The sequence below is a fragment of the Eubalaena glacialis genome, chromosome 9, assembly GCF_028564815.1.
Source record: "Eubalaena glacialis isolate mEubGla1 chromosome 9, mEubGla1.1.hap2.+ XY, whole genome shotgun sequence".
Classification (NCBI taxonomy): Eukaryota; Metazoa; Chordata; class Mammalia; order Artiodactyla; family Balaenidae; genus Eubalaena; species Eubalaena glacialis.
In genome coordinates this window covers 52916618-52939000 of record NC_083724.1, presented here as the reverse complement: position 1 = coordinate 52939000, position 22383 = coordinate 52916618, and positions in this window count along the sequence as shown.

The window sequence follows — 22383 nt, the reverse complement described above, 5'->3', positions numbered from 1 at the left end:
CCATTTTACAGGTGGGGAAACTGAGGGCTGAAGCTATTAAAGCAGCTTGTCCAAATGATGAAGCTAAGACTTGAACTCAGTTTGATCTGTCCCCAAATCCTGTGAACCTAACCACTGTGCTATATTAACTTCCCAATCAATATTCATTCACAAATGCACATGTCCACACAGTGGTCTTTCTTAGTCTGATATTCTTGACTTTCAGCAAAAACATCTTTCATGACACAGTGTGATAGGGGAAGAATAGGTAGTCTAGCTGCCCGTAACAGAGGCACCTAACCTGTTCTTGAGCAGTAAAAATTCCCTGGCACATCTTTACCTTTCTCTCCTTCCTAGTACTTCTTTATAGCATGAAATGTCCTCAGCTGCTTCTATTACCCCCAAGCTCAGCCTCTCACAACCACCTAGACAGTGACCTGCAACCAGTAACTAAACTCTCTCTGCTTCCTTCCCAGGCCTGTTTCTCCTCACCAACTCCCAAATCAATTTACTTTCCCTCAGTAAACTAATCTGTGAAATGGAAAGCAAGCTGGTTGCATTCATTCTCACTAAAGTATATAGACTGATGGTCACTGTAGTATATTATCTAAACAAGAAGTGTTTGGCTTTGGGTCTAAAGGGATATTCAGTGATGATATTTCAGACTTCATGCTTGCTTACATCGCAATACTTTGCCTATTCAAGGAGACAGACCCGGAGGGGAAGACAAAAGGCAGGGAGAAAGGATAAGACCAGCAATTAAAAAGAATCAATTAGGAATTATGAAATTACACACACACTTGGTGCTGAACATTCAATGATAATGAGAAAAGCTAAGAAGAAAGCTCTCTCCTAGGCTCGTTTCATGGTCTGAACATGATATGGTCCCATTTATTTATTTATTTTTTATTTATTTATTTCTCAAGTGGGAAAGGATAGACTAATTAAGAAGCAAAGAAACCTGAGAATAGCCAAGCACTCTTTCCCCTAAAGAGTCATTGGATATTCAGCTTAAATATTAGCTCACTTTCTATTGACATAATGGCAGTGTTCTTAAAGAGATTTTATGTAAGTGCACTTGGAAAGCTAGTTATTTAATGTTATCCTATGGTGAATTCTTTATTGAAATAAATACTTGTTACCAAAAAAAAAAGAAAAACCTGAGAAAATCATTGGCCATTTTAAGACTAGTATAAACTATTCTAGGGTGACCAAATAGCCCTAGTTTTCTTCATATTAAAAAAAGAAAAAAAAAAGAAAAACTAGCTAATAAATATGAAAGGAATGATATAACTTGAAAATCTCCATTTTTCAACCCCTAATGAAATACCTGATTCAGGCAACACAGTTGGTAGAGGAAACCACTGTGTGAAAGGTTGAGGGGAAAGACTGAAGGAGACGTTTGCAGTGGAGAGGCCTGGCGGGCATCACTTGAGGCCTGGCGGGCACCACTTGACCCCACTGACCTTGCTTAGTGGGATGAAAGACCCACCGTGTGTTTTCTGAAATGATACAGGAAGAGGTACCCAGTATGTCCTACGGACTCTCACCCAAATATCTGAACCCATATCAAATTAGCTTCTAGAAGTCACTTCTACTCTGCAGGAAATATAAAGGATACAGGAACAAATTAATGACTCCACAGGAAGCAAATATGCAAATTTAGAATGGAGACACTCTGCTGAATAATGGCTGGCAGTGGACTCAGTTTCCTCGAAAAAGGAGAAAGCGTACGCTCTAAAACAGAGAGTCTTTAAGAAACATAAGAACCAAATGCAGTATGTGGACTCTGAATCAAACAAACTGACGGTAAAGGGAGAGAGAGATGTGAGACAAATGGGGGAATTTTTACAAGATCTAGGTATTTGATGATCCCAAGGAATTACCGTTAATTTCGTCAGATATGGTAACGGCATTCCACTGATGTATGAAAACATCCATCTTTTAGAGGTGTTGACTGAAGTATATAAGAGTAAAATGACATTATTTGCCTTAAAATCTGAATCAAAAGGAGGACGAGGGGCTTCCCTGGTGGCGCAGTGGTTGAGAATCTGCCTGCCAACGCAGGGGACACGGGTTCGAGCCCTGGTCAGGGAAGATCCCACATGCCGCGGAGCAACTAGGCCCGTGAGCCACAACTACGGAGCCTGCGCGTCTGGAGCCTGTGCTCCGCAACAAGAGAGGCCGCGATAGTGAGTGGCCCCCGCTTGCCACAACTAGAGAAAGCCCTCGCACAGAAACGAAGACCCAACACAGCCATAAATAAATAAAATAAATAAATAAAATTAAAAAAAAAAAAAGGAGGACGAAATGGGATATATGAATCAAGCGTGGCATAATCTTCATCATGGCTTAATCTTGGTGATGTGTGTACTGGGGTTCACTTTACTATTCTCTATACATGTTTTTTTGTTTCATAATAAAAAGATTTTTTAATAATCAAAAAGTAAAAAGGCATGATATTGGGTGGGACAAAAGAAAATTCAGTAGATCAGTGAGGTCATTTTCAGCTTTGATGGGACACACCCAGGGCCGACAATAGAGCTCCATCAGTGTTAAGCCAGGACCCAAATGTCCCCCTTATCAAACTGCGTCGCATTTATCCATCTCAGGACAAATGGCGCCCTCAGCCTGGTTAGCATTGGATTCTGCACCTCCAAGCACTTCAACGGAATGCACTGCAAGCAACTTGCTCCCTAAGGCATTCACCTATGAATCTGGGTGGCTGGCAGCGAGTTCTGCCAGCCTTGAGCTTAGGTCAGGGACCTGCTCAAAGCCACCCGTACCCCCAGAACTCCGAGAAAGAAATGCTCACTGATGCCGACGGCTCTAAAACATGAAAGAGGCTCACTCCCACTCCTAATAAGAGAATGCGAGTTAAACACACTGAGATTTTCAGGTTGTGGAAAATCAGGACCATTGAAAACACACTTGCCAAAGATATAGGGAAATGGATATTCTCAGACTTCAGTAGTGGGAGTATAAACTGGAACAATACCTATGGGGGACAATTTACAGCACCTAGTAAGATCACAAATGCATATGCCCTTTGGCCCGGGAATTCCTCTTCTATGAATTTATCCAATTTACACTTGCCACCAACTCAATCCACATTTGTCTAAGGTTACTCATTGCCGCATTGCACGTAATAGTAGATGACTGGAAACTGTAAATACCTATCAGAAGGGGACCGCTAAATAAATTATAGAACAGCTACACACAATGGAATACTATGTAACTTTTTAAAAATGAAGAAATCATATCAAACTGTCTACAAGACATATTAAGTGAGAAAAAAAGCAAGATAAAGCAACTGTGTATATAGTATGCAATCATTTGTGTAGAACAGGAAATAAAGAATACCTCTGCTCATGTGTGCATAAAATACTTCTGGGAGGATGCCCAAAACACATTAAACTGTATTAAGACTGGTCACCTTCATGTAGCTGGGAGGAGGGAGAATTTTCTCTTGACCTTTTTTTTTTTTTAATAAATTTATTTATTTATTTTTGGCTGTGTCGGGTCTTTGTTGCTGCGCGCGGGCTTTTTCTAGTTGCAGCGAGCGGGGCTACCCTTCGTTGTGTTGCACAGGCTTCTCATTGCAGTGGCTGCTCTTGTTGCGGAGCACGGGCTCTAGGTGCACGGTTTTCAGTAGTTGTGGCTCACGGGCTCTAGAGCGCAGGCTCAGTAGTTGCAGTGCACGGGCTTCTCATTGTGGTGGCTTCTCTTGTTGTGGAGCATGGGCTCTAAGTGCACAGGCTTCAGTAGTTGCAGCACATGGGCTAAGTAATTGTGGCTTGCAGGCTCTAGAGCACAGGCTCAGTAGTTGTGGCGCACGGGCTTAGTTACTCCGCAGCATGTGGGATATTCCTGGACCAGGGATCGAACCCGTGTCCCCTGCATTGGCTGGCGGATTCTCAACCCCTGCACCACCAGGGAAGCCCTCTCTTGACTTTTAAACTCTGTAAATGTATCACTTGTTCAAAAAGTAAAGATAATAATTTCCTAATAACAAACAAAAAGGCTTCAGTTGACTCTGAGACCAAGCTTATAGAGAAACAATAGTTATTTAGATTCAGGGCTGGGCTGGACCAGAGCCCCAGAGAGCTGGAAACCGTCCCTGCTGGAATGTGGGCCACCAGGCAGTGTAAAGAACAAAACCCAGTTCAAGCCCCTATAAGGGTAATGTATAATCCATTTTAAATCAAATTAAAGCCAAGTCACGATAGTTGGTCAAACTAATGCCAGTTTCATCTTGTGCTCAGAATGGAGCCTCCAGGGATGAAGGTCTCTGAAATCCTGGGGAGGGGGCTCTGGAAGCTAGCTGGACTTGTCCAAGCCCCAAAGCCTAGCAATCCGAGTGCCAGCAAAGCTGCCAGGGTCCAGGCTCTGCAATGCAGCTCTCAGGAAGCCCAGCCCCACCCGCCAGCCAGCTGTGTGACCCTCCAGCAAGTGACTCCAGTGACTGTAGACCCTTCTGCTAAGTAAATGCACATACAAAGAAGGAAACAATGAAACCGTGTGCGGTGGAATCCAGGTCATTTTTCAAACATGACAGTTCAAATACAGACAGCACCTGTTTTTTAAATCTATAAAACACGTACCAGTAAAAAAAAAGAAAAGAAAAAAAAGAAATAGAAATAGAAAAACAAAAGTATCTACCTGGTAGGGCTGTTGTGAAGATAAACAGGTCAATACACGCATATAGTAAGAGTTAAAAGAAAGCTTAGCTATCATTATCAGGAAGAAAAAGATGGGACTTGGAAACACATAAAGATCAGAGTATCTGTAGCATCTGTTCTGCTTGCTGGCTGTCAGGCACCATAAAGGGCGAACAGGTGTATGTGTATACTACACCACACCCTGTGACCACTCTGAAGGACAGGATGTAGGACCTGGGGGCTGAAAGTGGCCCCCTGGGTCACCAGATGTCCCTGGGGTAGTCCCTCTTAGCTCACTATATGCATTTCTCTGCTCCTTCCCAGGCACACAGAAAGCTGTAATTCCCAGCCCCTTGTCCTTAAGTGAGGCCACGAGACCAGATCCTGCCAATGAAATATGAGCAGAGGAGGGGCCCTAAAAAGCTATCTCTTCTCCCAACACAAAAGCCCCATGTTGAGATGGCAGAGCCACAGGGGAGGAGGAAACGGAATCCTCATGTCAGAACCTACAGAGCTGCCAAACCCCTGGCACAATTGCATGGGCTTGAACTTTTATGTGGTAAGCCACCAACATTTTGGAGTTTGTCTCTTACTTCAGCATGGCTTAGACTAAGCTGACTGATACGGCCCCCAACCCCTAGAGGCTCTAAAGGTAGCCTGGGGCACCTACACGTATTTTCAGTCAGGTTACATGAGCTCACGGAATGTTTTTGCTTTTAGAGGGAATTTGATCAATGAGGTGTGGTGACATTGGTTCGCTTTCAGGCTGGCCAGAATTCACAGGCTGTTTGTAGTACATGTCATTTGCTCAGGTAAACAAGATCTTTCAAGATATTAGGTCCACAGTGACATTAGTTGTTAAAACACAACTTCTGGTACCAAAAAAAGAAAAACAAAATGTTGGGAAACATAGATTTGCTTCCCTCTCCTTTTAGAGATAAAAACAGACTCAGAGGGAATCGTGGGGACTAGTCCCACATCACACCTAAGCCCTTCCGAGGAGCGAGTTCCCAGGTCAGAGCAAAGAGTAGGAGATAAGGAGCCCTCACAACTTAGATCCACCTGGTCAGGGTCAGCGGTCACCCTGGGCTTTCAGGACCAAAGAAAATGCCTCCCCGCTCGAGGGCAAGGTTTAGGAAACTAAATGCTCTGGGTAAGCCGGTCCCAAACTCAGCTGCAGGAACCAGGCACAAATGAGTGAGACCAAGGCAGGCACCAACCAATCTGTCTCCGTGCAATATTGCCAGATATCCCACTTTTTCTAGAGTAGCCCCAAAACCTTGTTATATGTGAGGCCTCCCAATTTTTAAATGTTGGCAGTCATTTGAAAATGAAAATAAAAACTCCATACTGGTCAAACAAAATACATCTGAGAGCTGGATGAGTCCTTCAGCCCAATATAAAACCTCAGCTCTCCTGTTTCCTTGACTGTAGGGGTATGACCACAGCCATGGCCACAGTCAGGCCACAAAAACATTGTTCTGGTAGAGTTGCCAGATTTAGCAAATTAAAGCACAGGATACCCAATTAAATTGGACTTCAGGTAAACAATGAGTAATTTTTTTAGTACAAGTATGTACAGGTAATACTTATATTGAAGTATTATACTTATATAAATACTTATATTGAAGTAATGAATACTTTTATAAATATTGCCTGGGATATACTTATACATACTGTATAAATACTTATACATATATACATTTATACACAGGTGCTGATACAAATATTTCCTGGGACATACACTAAAAAATTATTCACTGTTTACCTGAAATCCAAGTTCAGCTGGTGTATTGTATCTGGCTCCTGACCAAGGCAGCTCAGTAGTGAGCTCTTCTTTCTTCGGCCTCAGTTAGCCAAGAACTCTGGAAACCAGGAGTGTTTGAAGCCAAGTAGGCTCAGAGCAAGTCATCAAAGCTCTGTACTGTGAATGACTGCCTGCGGCAGTGCAGGAAGGAGTAAACTTAATCCCACCCACAGAGAGAGGCACTCCATGGGCAAGGGGGCTCTGAGCCACTGGAAGTGGCTGTCAGTTCAGGTACCCCTACGCAGGCTGGTTACCCCCGGGGGCAGTCCTCAGGCCACAGTGGGAATACATGTTACTTTCCCCATCCCTTTGACCCCCTAGGGGCACGGCCCACTGCCCATGGGTTGATTCTCTGCAGGCTGCACTGGCATCCATAGCCCATTGCTGTCTCTGCCTTGAGGACTGCAGTAGGATGCTCGGCATCCCAGGGCACAGGTTTGCTCACCTCCACCACCCTCTGAACACTCATCCTGCCCATGGGTCCTGGGGGCTGGTGGCTTGTGGAGCTCTGCTGGGCCTCCTCCCCCCACCCCCTGTGAGCGGGAGGCCAACCCAGATACCACCATCCTCCTTACTGTGGACTTCACTGTGTGACATTGTCCATGTCAGGAAGGAAAAGCTTTTCCTCTATGCTCTTATGTTAAGTACCTGGGGACCTGCAAATTAAACTAACAAAAGACAGATTAACAGGAGAAAAGGCACACAACTTTCATTAATATTTACATGCATATGGGTTCACAGAAAAGAAGTGGAACTCAAAGAAGTAGTTACACTCAGGGGCTTATATATCTTTTTTTTTTTTTTTAACATCTTCATTGGAGTATAATTGCTTTACAATGTTTGTTAGTTTCTGCTGTATAACAAAGTGAATCAGCTATATGCATACGTATATCCCCATGTCCCCTCCCTCTTGCGTCTCCCTCCCACCCTCCCTATCCGCCCCGTCTAGGTGGATAAAAAGCACAGAGCTGATCTCCCTGTGCTATGCGGCTGCTTCCCACTAGCTATCTATTTTACATTTGGTAGTGTATATATGTCCATGCCACTCTCTCACTTCGTCCCAGCTTACCCTTCCCCCTCCCTGTGTCCTCAAGTCCATTCTTTACATCTGCATCTTTATTCCTGTCCTGCCCCTAGGTTCATCAGAACCTTTTTTTTTTTAGACTCCATATATATGTGTTAGCATACGGTATTTGTTTTCTCTTTCTGACTTACTTCACTCTGTATGACAGACTCTAGGTCCATCCACCTCACTACAAATAACTCAATTTTGTTTCTTTTTATGGCTGAGTAATATTCCATTGTATATATGTGCCACATCTTCTTTATCCATTCATCTGTCCATGGACACTTAGGTTGTTTCCATGTCCTGGCTATTGTAAATAGAGCTGCAGTGAACATTGTGGTACATGACTCTTTTTGAATTATGGTTTCCTCAGGGTATATGCCCAGTAGTGGGATTGCTGGGTCGTATGGTAGTTCTATTTTTAGTTTTTTAAGGAACCTCCATACTGTTCTCCATAGTGGCTGTATCAATTTACATTCCCACCAACAGTGCAAGAGGGTTCCCTTTTCTCCACACCCTCTCCAGCATTTATTGTGTGTAGATTTTTTTATGATGGCCATTCTGACTGGTGTGAGGTAATACATCATTGTAGTTTTGATTTGCATTTCTCTAATGATTAGTGATGTTGAGCATCCTTTCATGTGTTTGTTGGCAATCTGTATATCTGCTTTGAAGAAATGTCTATTTAGGTCTTCTGCCCATTTTTGGATTGGGTTTTTTTTTGATATTGAGATGCATGAGCTGCTTGTATATTTTGGAGATTAATCCTTTGTCAGTTGCTTCGTTTGCAAATATTTTCTCCCATTCGGAGGGTTCTTTTTCGTCTTGTTTATGGTTACCCCTGCTGTGCAAAAGCTTTTGTTTCATTAGGTTCCATTTATTTATTTTTGTTTTGATTTCCATTTCTCTAAGAGGTGGGTCAAAAAGGACCTTGCTATGATTTATGTCACAGAGCGTTCTGCTTGCGTTTTCCTCTAAGAGCTTTATAGTGTCTGGCCTTACATTTAGGTCTTTAATCCATTTTGAGTTTGTGTATGGTGTTAGAGAGTGTTCTAATTTCATTCTTTTACATGTAGCTGTCCAGTTTTCTCAGCACTACTGGGAAGAGGAGAGGCTGTCTTTTCTCCATTGTATATTCTTGCCTCCTTTATCAAACATAAGGTGACCATATGTGCGTGGGTTTATCTCTGGGTTTTCTAACCTGTTCCATTGATCTATATTACTGTTTTTGTGCCAGTACCATACTGTCTTGATTACTGTAGCTGTGTAATATAGTCCGAAGTCCGGGAGCCTGATTCCCCCAGCTCCGTCTTTCTTTCTCAAGATTGCTTTGGCTATTTGGGGTCTTTTGTGTTTCCATACAAATTGTGAAATTTTCTGTTCTAGTTCTGTGAAAAATGCCACTGGTAGTTTTGATTGGGATTGCATTGAATCTGTAGATTGCTTTGGGTAGTATAGTTATTTTCACAATGTTTATTCTTCCAATCCAAGAACATGGTATATCTCTCCATCTGTTTGTATCATCTTTAATTTCTTTCATCAGTGTCTTATAGTTTTCTGCATACAGGTCTTTTCTCTCCCTAGGTAGGTTTATTCCTAGGTATTTTATTCTTTTTGTTGCAGTGGTAAATGGGAGTGTTTCCTTAATTCCTCTTTCAGATTTTTCATCATTAGTGTATAGGAATGCAAGAGATTTCTGTGCATTAATTTTGTATCCTGCTACTTTACCCAATTCATTGATTAGCTCTAGTAGTTTTCTGATAGCATCTTTAGGATTCTCTATGTGTAGTATCATATCATCTGCAAACAGTGACAGCTTTACTTCTTCTTTTCCAATTTGGATTCCTTTTACTTCTTTTTCTTCTCTGATTGCTGTGGCTAAAACTTCCAAAACTATGTTGAATAATAGTGATGAGAGTGGGCTACCTTGTCTTGTTCCTTATCTTAGTGGAAATAGTTTCAGTTTTTCACCATTGAGAACGATGTTGGCTGTGAGTTTGTCATATATGGCCTTTATTATGTTGAGGTAAGTTCCCTCTATGCCTACTTCCTGGAGGGTTTTTATCATAAACGGGTATTGAATTTTGTCAAAAGCTTTTTCTGCACCTATTGAGATTATCATATGGATTTTATCCTTCAGTTTGTTAATGTGGTTTATCACATTGATTGATTTGTGTATACTGAAGAATCCTTGCATGCCTGGGATAAATCCCACTTGATCATGGTGTATGATCCTTTTAATGTGCTGTTGGATTCTGTTTGCTAGTATTTTGTTGAGAATTTTTGCATCTATGTTCATCAGTGATATTGGCCTGTAGTTTTCTTTTTTGTGACATCTTTGTCTGGTTTTGGTATCAGGGTGATGGTGGTCTCATAGAATGCGTTTGGAAATGTTCCTCCCTCTGCTATATTTTGGAAGAATTTGAGAAGAATAGGTGTTAGCTCTTCTCTAAATGTTTGATAGAATTCGCCTGTGAAGCCATCTGGTCCTTGGCTTTTGTTTGCTGGAAGGTTTCTAATCACAGTTTCAATCTCAGTGCTTGTGATTGGTCTGTTTATATTTTCTATTTCTTCCTGGTTCAGTCTCGGAAGGTTGTGCTTTTCTAAGAATTTGTCCATTTCTTCCAGGTTGTCCAGTTTATTGGCATATAGTTGCTTGTAGTAATCTCTCATGATCCTTTGTATTTCTGCAGTGTCAGATGTTACTTCTCCTTTTTCATTTCTAATTCTGTTGATTTGAGTCTTTTCCTTTTTTTCTTGATGAGTCTGGCTAATGGTTTATCAATTTTGTTTATCTTCTCAAAGAACCAGCTTTTAGTTTTATTGATCTCTGCTATTGTTTCCTTCATTTCTTTTTCATTTATTTCTGATCTGATCTTTATGATTTCTGTCCTTCTGCTAACTTTGGGGTTTTTTGTTCTTCTTTCTCTAATTGCTTTAGATGTAAGGTTAGGTTGTTTATTTGAGATGTTTCTTGTTTCTTGAGGTAGGATTGTATTGCTATAACTTCTCTCTTAGAACTGCTTTTCCTACAACCCATAGGTTTTGGGTGGTCGTGTTTTCATTGTCATTTGTTTCTAGGTATCTTTTGATTTCCTCTTTGATTTCTTCAGTGATCTCTTGGTTATTTAGTAGCATATTGTTTGGCCTACATGTGTTTGCATTTTTTACAGTTTTTTTCCTGTAATTGGTATCTGGTCTCATAGCGTTGTGGTCAGAAAAGATACTTGATACGATTTCATTTTCTTAAATTTACCAAGGCTTGATTTGTGACCCAAGATATGATCTATCCTGGAGAATATTCCATGAGCACTTGAGAAGAATGTGTATTCTGTTGTTTTTGGATGGAATGTCCTATAAACATCATTTAAGTCCATCTTGTTTAATGTGTCATTTAAAGCTTGTGTTTCCTTATTTATTTTCATTTTCATGATCTGTCCATTGGTGAGATTGGGGTGTTAAAGTCCCCTACTATGATTGTGTTACTGTCGATTTTCCCTTTTATGGCTGTTAGCATTTGCCTGATGCATTGAGGTGCTCCTATGTTGGATGCAAAAATATTTACAATTGTTATATCTTCGTGGATTGATCATTTGATCATTATATAGAGTCCTTCTTCGCCTCTGTAACAGTCTTTATTTTAAAGTCTATTTTGTCTGGTATGAGAATTGCTACTCCATCTTTCTTTTGATTTCCATTTGCATGGAATATCTTTTTCCATCCCCTCACTTTCAGTCTGTATGTGTCCCTAGGTCTGAAGTGGGTCTCTTGTAGACAGCATATATATGGGTCTTGTTTTTGAATCCATTCAGACAGTCTATGTCTTTTGGTTGGAGCATTTAATTCATCTACATTTAAGGTAATTATCAATATGTATGTTCCTATTACCATTTTCTTAATTGTTTTGAGCTTGTTATTGTAGGGCTTTTCCTTCTCTTGCGTTTCCTGCCTAGAGAAGTTCCTTTAGCATTTGTTGTAAAGCTGGTTTGGTGGTGCTGAATTCTCTTAGCTTTTGCTTGTCTGTAAAGGTTCTAATTTCTCCATCGAATCTGAATGAGATCCTTGCTGCATTGAGTAATCTTGGTTGTAGGTTTTTCCCTTTCATCACTTTAAATATGTCCTGCCACTCCCTTCTGGCTTGCAGAGTTTCTGCTGAAAGATCAGCTGTTAACCTTATGGGGATTCCCTTGTATGTTATTTGTTGCTTTTCCCTGCTGCTTTCAATATTTTTTCTTTGTATTTAATTTTTGATAGTTTGGTTAATATGTGTCTTGGCGTGTTTCTCCTTGGATTTATCCTGTATGGGACTCTCTGTGCTTCCTGGATTTGATTGACTATTTCCTTTCCCATATTAGGGAAGTTTTCAACTATAATCTCTTCAAATATTTTCTCAGTCCCTTTCTTTTTCTCTTCTTCTTCTGGGACCCCTATAATTCGAATGTTGGTGTGTTTAACGTTGTCCCAGAGGTCTCTGAGACTGTCCTCAATTCTTTTTTTTTTTCCTTTATTCTGCTCTGTGGGAGTTATTTCCACTATTTTATCTTCCAGGTCACATATCTGTTCTTCTGCCTCAGTTATTCTCCTATTGCATTCCTTCTATAGAATTTTTAATTTCATTTATTGTGTTGTTCATCATTGTTTGTTTGCTCTTTAGTTCTTGTAGGTCCTTATTAAATGTTTCTTGTAATTTCTCCATTCTATTTCCAAGATTTTAGATCATCTTTACTATCATTACTCAGAATTCTTTTTCAGGTAGACTATTTCCTCTCCATTTGTTTGGTCTGGTGGGTTTTTACCTTGCTCCTTCATCTGCTGCGTGTTTCTCTGTCTTCTCATTTTGCTTAACTTACTGTGTTTGGGGTCTCCTTTTCACAGGCTGCAGATTCGTACTTCCTGTTGTTTTTGGTGTCTGCCCTCAGTGGGTAAGGTTGGTTCAATGGGTTGTGTAGGCTTCCTGGTGGAGGGGACTGGTGCCTGTGTTCTGGTGGATGAGGCTGGATCTTGTCTTTCTGGTGGGCAGGACCACATCCAGTGGTGTGTTTTTGGTTGTCTGCAACCTTATGATTTTAGGTAGCCTCTCTGCTAATGGGTGGGGTTGTGTTCCTGTCTTGCTAGTTGTTTGGTATAGGGTGTCCAGCACTGTAGCTTGCTGGTCATTGAGTGGAGCTGGGTCTTAGCACTGAGATGGAGATCTCTAGGAGAGCTTTTGCCATTTGATATTACGTGGAGCTGCGAGGTCTCTGGTAGACCAATGTCCTGAATTCGGCTCTCCCACCTCAGAGGCACAGGCCTGACACCTGGCCGGAGCACCAAGACCCTGTCACCCACACGGCTCAGAAGAAAAGGGAGAAACAAAAAGAAATAAAAATAAAAAATTTAAAGAATTATTAAAATAAAAAATTTTTAAAGTAATTAAAAAGAAAGAAGAGAACAACCAAACCAATAAACAAATCCACCAATGATAACAAGCATTAAAAACTAAGATAAACATAAAAATCAGAAGCTGGTCAGTAGCATACAGCAAACCCCAAGTCTACAGTTGCTCCCAAAGTCCACCGCCTCAATTTTGGGATGGTTCATTGTCTATTCAGGTATTCCAGAGATGCAGGGTACATCAAGTTGATTGTGGAGATTTAATCCGCTGCTCCTGAGGCTGCTAGGAGAAATTTCCCTTTCTCTTCTTTGTTCGCACAGCTCCTGAGGTTCAGCTTTGGATTTGGCCCCGCCTCTGCGTGTAGGTTGCCTGAAGGCATCTGTTCTTCGCTCAGACAGGACGGGGTTAAAGGAGCAGCTGATTCGGTGGCTCTGGCTCACTCAGGCCGGAGGGAGGGAGGGGTACGGATGCGGGGCGAGCCTGCGGCGGCAGAGGCCAGCATGACGTTGCACCAGCCTGAGGCGCGCCGTGCGTTCTCCCGGGGAAGTTGTCCCTGGATCATGGGACCCTGGCCGTGGCGGGCTGCACAGGCTCCCGGGAGGGGAGATGTGGAGAGTGACCTGTGCTTGCACACAGGCTTCTTGGTGGCGGCAGCAGCAGCCTTAGCGTCTCATGCCCGTCTCCGGGGTCCGCGCTGATAGCCGCGGCTAGCGCCCATCTTTGGAGCTTGTTTAGGCGGTGCTCTGAATCCCCTCTCCTCGCGCACCCCGAAACAATGGTCTCTTGCCTCTTAGGCAGGTCCAGACTTTTTCCCGGACTCCCTCCCGGCTAGCTGTGGCGCACTAGCCCCCTTCAGGCTGTGTTCACGCAGCCAACCCCAGTCCTCTCTCTGGGATCTGACCTCCGAAGCCCGAGCCTCAGCTCCCAGCCCCAGCGGGTGAGCAGATAAGCCTCTCGGGCTGGTGAGTGCTGGTCGGCACCGATCCTCTGTGCGGGAATCTCTCCGCTTTGCCCTCCGCACCCCTGTGGCTGCGCTCTCCTCCGTGGCTCCGAAGCTTCCCCCCTCCGCCACCCGCAGTCTCCGCCCACGAAGGGGCCTCCTAGTGTGTGGACACCTTTCCTCCTTCACAGCTCCCTCCCAGAGGTGCAGGTCCTGTCCGTATTCTTTTGTCTCTTTTTTCTTTTGCCCTACACAGGTATGTGGGGAGTTTCTTGCCTTTTGGGAAGTCGGAGGTCTTCTGCCAGCGTTCAGTAGGTGTTCTGTAGGAGTTGTTCCACACATCGATGTATTTTTGATGTATTTGTAGGGAGGAAGGCGATCTCCATGTCTTACTCCTCTGCCATGTTGAAGGTCCTCTCTATATATCTTTTTAACAAAGCAAATGGTTTGAGCTTCAAAAGGTGATAAATTGTGGGGAAGTGACTAGGAAATATATGGGGAGGAACTAATGGAAGATAGAGCTATTTTAGTAAGGTCTGTTTATGCAAACTCGTCTTGGTGTTGACTCCCCATCTGCAATGATAAGAGTCGCTCTTCTCTCCCTGGTACAGGACAGGTACCTTCTTGAAAGGGAAATTTATGCCCTGCTTTTAGGCAGATATGAGGAGGGCAGAGAACTCTTCCTGCATCTGTTGAGTCTCAGTTTCCTTCAACTCAAAATAATCTTTGTGCCAAAGTGGCCTATTTTGGGGTAACATATTCTGATCCCCTTCCCCACCCTGCTGCAGTTGGGGCTGTGGTGGATATTCCTGTTGGCCAGGAAGCCAAGCAGAGGCCCAGACACTACCACCACCATCCCCGAACTCATGCACAGCCTGTGGACCTCCCACAATCGAGCAGGGGCTGAACTGCACAACTAGGCCTGGCGGAAGCCCTGCTCTGCCCCCGAGGGAATCTCCATCTTCACTGCCTCTCTCTCTGCTCCTTCCGCCCACTCACAAGGAGCCCCTCCTGTAAGATACTGGGTCCTTCACCTACATTTCAAAACCCTTACTGACTAAGTTTAGGGGGAAAAATTCTCCTTGAGTAATTTTTCTTGTAATTGATCAAACCAATCCATAACTGTGAAGGGTAAAGAATTGTCCTCTCACCCCCAGCCCTATGGGGGTGATTTACTTAATGTCACTAGTTACTTCTGAACACTGGTATTAACCACCTCCAAACTGGGAGCCTCCTTACAGTGACTTGGACCCTGAGAGAGTCTTTTATTCACCTGAGTGGGTAATGTAAAGATGAGCAATCTCTCCTCAAATATTATGACCAGTAGATTTGCCTTTTCCTCCCTTACTGGAGGGCTGGATTGGGCTCTAGAAGACTGTTCTCCAGACAGGAGTGGATTTTGGTGGTTCTTGTTGCCACTGTAGATTCTTGTGGAGGAGGGGGAATGTCTCCTCCCAGAGGTTTTGATTTAGACGGTTTGAGGGGAATCCAGGATCTAGATTGTTAACTGACATCTCAGGGCCTTCCAAATCCAGTGATTCATAGACAACACTTGGAGAAACTTTGGATTCAATGATCTTTCTTGTTTTCTATTATTTGTCTAGTAGATTTAATAAAGTTGCGACTTAAAGTTATATTTCCTTCCTGGTGGCTTCAGACAATTCGTATTTGAGTTTAATCTGGGAGCCACAGTATTGTCCATTTACCCAAGACCCCTTCTTCGGGAATCTGTGGTCAACAGTACAGCCATCTGTGACACCGATACTTGCTCAGTGGGAATTCATTCCTCGGTCGGCTGGGGCTTCTCAGGAATCCCCTGCAGGTCCAGTGTCACAGGGCTGTTGGGTGTGAATGTCTTGGTCCATAGCCACAACTGTCCTGGAGGAGAGATCCTAGAACTTGAGTGAAACAGAACGTAGCAAATATGCCTTTGAAAGACTCACACCTTTCTTGTTTAGTCAAGGGATTAACTATGACCAAGGAGCCGGGGGGGGGGGGGGGGGGGGGGGGGGGGGCGGGGCGGGGGGATGCTGACTTCATCCACTTTACCCCAATCGACCTCTAGGGGGCAACAGAGCCAGGAGAAATATTCATTAATGTCTGTCCGGCTGTAGTGACTGGCTCGCTGATTGAAAGGGAGGACAGGGAGAGCTCTGAATGCTCAGGATTCTACAGCCATGGCCGCATTTCCCATTTCTGATGGAGGCATCTCCAGACCTCGGAGAAAACCAAGGGTCTGGGCAAAGAAAGGCACAGGACTTCTAAAACACCCTGTGAACTCTAAGCCCATACAATGGACCCAAACTGCTGAGATGGAAACCCACATCCACCACCTCCAGGGATTGCCTCTGGGTAGGTTACTTCTTTGCTTCCTTATCTATCAAAGGGGAAGAGTAATACTACCCACCTTAAGTGACTGAGGAGAAATGAAATGAGTTACTAGATGTAAATCGTGTAGAAGAATGGCTAGCACAGAGTAAGTGCTTTCTAAATGACTGCTCCTTGAGTCACAAATAACTCCAAACCATTTTTGGAAAATGCCAGATTCTGGGTAGCACTGATTTTTAATAATTTTCATTTGGGTTGGACCCAGACAGATCTTTTAAAATAATTAATAATATCTAACAGGTGCCTGGAATTGCTGATTTGAATAAGTCAGTGTTGGATTAACAAGATTTTGTCTAGGTTAGGTATAAACAGGAATATATAGAACATGTTTCTGACAGATACACACAGGGCCTTTGGCAAATCAAATACTCCATGTAGTAGGGAGTTACGTATGCATCATACCCAATTGCCTATTTTCAAAAATCTCTATAGAATAAAATATCTTTAACACTAAACCACATTAGATGTGTTTCTTGAAGGTTCAGGGTCTGCAGTGAATCACAGCTATTACTGTAGTGGAGATGCTTTGGCAGGCTGGTTCATAGTGCCTCAGTGTTTGCTGCAGGTATTTTCATTCATTCATCAGCTTTGTTTTCCACACACTGTTGTCTACTCAAGCAGCCCCAAACGACATCTGGTTGCTCGATCTGGTTTTAAAGCAGGGACACCCTTAGAGACATACGGAAGTGGGAACGGCCGTCTGAGGTAACAAATGCAAGCAGTAAGTGCTCAGTGAAGGCTAGTTCTCCTGCCTTTCTTTCTGACATCTCCCTGCGTTTCTAATCTCAACACCAATGAGTGAGATGTTTTCGACGCTCTAAGGCAACTGAAACTACTTCCTATCTTCTCAAAAGGGGACAGGTTGAGGAAGATGGGACGGCAAAGATTTACCAATGGCTTTCAGAGCTAATTCTCTGTATACTTTGAGCTGTTCTTTCGCAACTCATTCACTCTTTTTCCTTCTCCCTATCTTTCCCCAGAGTCCCTGCTACACTTTACTATACCTTTGTGCAGAGCAGAAAAAGGTACCTCCTAGAACAGCACCCTTTCTGGTCTGGCAAACTAGAAAAGAACCTTCATTCTGGATGTGAGCCCTCACGCACCCTCTTGGCTGAGCCCCTTGGTGCAAAACGTAAAATACACAACCACCCACAGCAGCCAATGTCAGCCAGTGTCCCCCAAAGGTAGAACCTACAAGCAAGGCCAGGGCCTGCCTGGAGAGCCAGTGGTCTGCTGGTGGAAAGAGATCCCACTTGTATCACCAAAGCAGCCTTGGGACTGAAAAAGAGCTGGGTCCCAAGTCAAACTCACCTGCCCTCCCTCTGCAGAAGCCATCATATATCTGGTTCCACCATGTTTGGCTGGGAGACAGCGATTCCATCTTTCCCCAAAAGAACCTTCCACAGACTTTCGGAGTCTTTCGTTCAAATCACAGTGCAAGTATGAGGTCATATCTAAAACCACCAAGCAGTGACTCAAGTGTTCTGGATGGACTTTTCTGAACAACTGCTGAGTTTAATTTTGGTTAAGTCCAGTAGCTTTGCCCGCGGGATATATGAAACTCTTGACACAGCCAAACAACCCTAGCAAACGCTCAGAATCCAATTAGTAAATAAACTCCATTGTAATGTAAGAAAAAACCACTACCCTTGCTATTTACCCTTCACACCGAAATAGTAAATGATACTGTGGGAACAATGAAGCATATGACTGAAATGAACATCAGCAAAAGGCAAAATTGCCTTCTAAGACTCCTCTTGCCCTCTAAGATTGGAATTTGGGCAGGATGCCTTCGGAAATGATTTTTTTCCCCAGTAATGACAACATTCAGTACCACATAAGAAATGAAATTGAAGCATTGATCTTATTCTTCAAATACAGGATAGCTTCAATATTAAAATTAACATATAAATTTAGCATCCATCTTATTTTGAACTCACTTCTGCTGAGTAAATGCACATATAAAGAATGAATCACTGAAACAGTATGCAATGAAATCAAGTTCATTTTTCAAATATGTCAGTTCAAATGCAGTCAGTGCCTGTTTTCTGGGCACCCAACAAATGTTCCCAGATGCCTCCCCTACCATCATCTCCCACAGATCCAGCCACAGGGCAACCTGAGGACCCTGAAACATGAGTCCCTGAAGAGCAAACCCCATAATATATGACTGCTACACTGCACATCCCCTCCTCATAATATATGACTGCTACACTGCACATCCCCTCCTGGTCCTATTCTTTTCATAAATTGTAAGTGTTCTTAGGCTCTTAGAAGCTGGCCAATTAACTGTAAGAGCCTAGACCAGAGGTCTACAATCACTGCCCCTTTTCCCTGGTACCTGTCGGCTTTCCAGGTTGCTCTTCTATTAATTTCAACCACAGCCATACACCTGGCTAACAAATGCCTTGCTTCTCAAGACGGTCGTGAAACTACTTCTGGCTTTCCCATCATCAAGAGTGTTGAGATAATACAGATATAATAGAAATGCTTCTACTTTTCACTGTGTGTTTCCTGCAATCTAGCCCAGATGTTATATAGCAACTTTAAAACACATGTGGGAGCCAGCAACTGAAATTCACTTACAATTAACTTCTGTTTCTACATATTATTTCTGGAGATTCCACTATGGAATTATGGAAGTATACAGCAAATTACTATGTTAATTTTTTTCTTCTGCAGGACTGGCATGTTTGTAAGTCTATTTTAAACTCACTCTTATTCACTGAAAAAAATTCAGTTAAGAGCAACATCTCTTTTGAAAAACTTACTGCTTTATACTCAGATTATATTATCACCTGTAGCTAATGTTAAACATGGACAGCAGAATAAAATCAAGTGAAATGATGCCTCTAAAAAGTACAAAACAAAACCAAAAATAAAAACAAGAAACAGAAAAAAAAACTGTTGATATTTCACAATGAGATATCGCCTCACACCTGTTAGAATGGTTATTACCAAAAAGACAAGAGATAAGTGCTGGAGAGGGTGTGGAGAAAAGGGAGCCCTCTTGCACTGTTGGTGGGAATGTAAATTGGTGCAGCCACTACGGAGAACAGTATGGAGGTTCCTCAAAAAATTAAAAATAGAACTACCATATGATCCAACAGTTCCAATTCTGGGAATATATCCAAAGAAAATGAAAACACTATCTCAAAGAGATATCTGCACTCCATGTACATTGCAGCATTATTCACAACATATGGAAACAACCTAAGTGTCCATCAATGCGTGAATAGATCAAGAAAATGTTACATCCTAAGTGAAATAAGCCAGTCACAAAAAGACAAGTACTATATGATCTCACTTATATGTGGAATCTAAAAAAGCCAAACTCATAGAAACAGAGAGTAGACTGGTGGTTGCCAGGGGCTAAAGGGTGGGGGAAATGAGGAGATGTTGGTCAAAGTATACAAACTTCCAATTACAAGATGAATAAGTTCTGGGGATCTAATGTATGGTGATTATGGTTAACAATACTGTATTGTATACTTGAAAGTTGCTGAGAGAACAGATTTAAACCACAAAAAAGAGTAATTATGTGAGGTTATGGATGTGTTAACTAACCTTATTATGGTAATCATTTTGCAACATATACATATATCAAATCATCACATTATACATCTTTAACAATGCTACATGTCAATTATATCTCAATAAAGCTGGAGAAAGGGGAAGGTTTGTTGATATTTCTTAGAACTCAAAGCTCCAGGGCAAAACCTATTTCCAGGTGTCACGAGTAAGCCAGGAATCACGGAACAACTGAAAAACTGGCAGCAGTCCCCTTAGGGGAAAGGATAGCATGTTTATGCTAATATCTGGTCCTTTACCAACCCAAGTTTCCAGAAACAGGCATTTCTGATCCCAAATGCGTACTCGATCTAATCATTAACACTGACACTACCATTATTTGAACTGGCTCTAGGGCATGAACTAAGACTGCGTACACAGTGAAGTTTACTCTTGCCATAGGAAAGTAGATGTGAGTGGAATGGGGATCTTGAAATTCCCAGCATCACAGTTTGTATCCCTCAGCTCTTTTACTTGGCATAGATCTAAGAAGGAAACCTAAGGATGTGATGCAGACTGAGGCAGATCTCAAATCTTAGTGAGTTTAAGAATTACCTGGAGGGACTTCCCTGGTGGCGCAGTGGTTAAGAATCCACCTGCCAATGAAGGGGACACGGGTTCAATCCTTGGTCCGGGAAGATCCCACATGCCGTGGAGCAACTAAGCCCATGCGCCACAACTACTGAGCCTGTGCTCTAGAGCCCGCGTGCCACAACTACTGAGCCTGCGTGCCACAACTACTGAGCCTGCGTGCCACAACTACTGAAGCCCACGCACTTAGAGCCCGTGCTCTGCAACAAGAGAAGCCACCACAATGAGAAGCCCGCGCACCGCAATGAGAGTAGCCCCCATTCGCCACAACTAGAGGAAGCCCGCGCACAGCAACAAAGACCCAACGCAGCCAAAAATAAATAATAAATTAATTAATTTTTTAAAAAAACAAAAGAATTACCTGGAGAGGATGGTAAAAATGTAGGAGCTTAGGCTACAGGGATTCTGAACTCAACAAGTGGGGCCCAGGAACCTAGAGATTAAGTATCGGGTGCCTGGACCACACTTTGAGAAAAACTGCTGCAGGACAACACGACCAGTCCACCCGCCATCACATCAAAGATGAACAAAGCATTTACTGTAAGACTAGCAGGGGAAAGGGGCACTGGGGTTTAATAGGAATTAACTTTCTATAAGCCTGGCCTGACTCAACCGCAGGTGTACAGCCAAGGACCCAGATATTTTGTGTGACAGATGGGATTTAACTAGGAACTGGTTGATGTTGTTTTTCTCTTTTCATCCACATGTTGAGTTTCCTGTGAAAGAGTGACTGAGTGCCCATGGGCAGAGGCGTGTTCATTTCCCTTGAATTCTTACATGCCAACCATAGCAGGATGGCCTTTGAGAGCTGAGCTAGAATCTAAGAGGTTTTGCCACTTTAACCAGAGGGGCCTCAGCTGTCAGGACTGCAGAGGAAGCAAAACTGCATGCAGGAAGCAGGACATAGGATCTTAACCACCAATTTCTCCCTCTGACCCCGTACCACACTTACCGCACCGAAACAAACATATCTAGCTTCAGAAGTACACTGAAGATCAAACATACCTGCAGTAGCCCAGGAATAAGCTGTCTTATAGGCAGTTCCATTTTGCTGGCCATTGGAAAAAGAGGGCAAGGACTTTGATGATCTGTGGGCAAAATCAAGCTGTCAGGATACCACATCTTAAGCCGTTTTGCTCAATCCAGGTCACTCAACCTGAAGACGTGACAGATTTTATAGCACTGTCATCTCATATGGAATCTGTTATCATTGTTGCTTGTTAGATAAATATAAACTTTTGAAGATACCTTTGAAAACACATTTTTGCTAGGTAGGCCCAGACATTAGCCCATCACTACCATATAAAATGTCCTGGACATGTATTTTGAGAATCAGGGGTCACATTATTCTCCTCTCCAGCCCCTCACTAAAATATAACCTTAACAACAAATCATATTTACTTTTAAACACTCTGGTATGTAACCATGTCAACTAAATACACATTAGTCCAACTAATATAAGGAATGTTTCCCCTCAATGATTTCTCATTCCAAAGGTGCCCAGTAGAAATAAAAATGAGATTTGTTTGTTTTAAATATGTTTTCCTCCTGGGACCCATGCAAGGGTGGTGGGCAGCTGACATCAGCTCCTGTTCCCACTGAGGGAGGAGCATCTCAGGCCAAGAGGATTTGCCCTTCTTCCTCCCAGAATGAAGATCCCTTCAAGACTTATTCTTGTGCTGGGAGCTCTCTCTGCATCCTTGTCATGTAGAGGCTTTCACTTATTTTCTTTCCCTTCCACATTCATAAGTTTATTGTCTGACCTGGGCAGTCATCTTTCCTCTCCAGCATTCTGAAGAAAGGAGTAAGAAGTGGTTGGTGTGGGCACCACTGTACATTATTGTTCTAAAACTCACTTTTAAAAATATCTGAGCAAGAAGTTTGCCATATACAGCAGCCCCCCCAAAATGCTTTTTAAATGAAGGGGAAAAGCCCTGTTTTCCAAAGTTTTGTTGTGGTCATCCCCCAAAACCAGAATGGCATCTTCTCCAAGTGAGAATGAGGGAA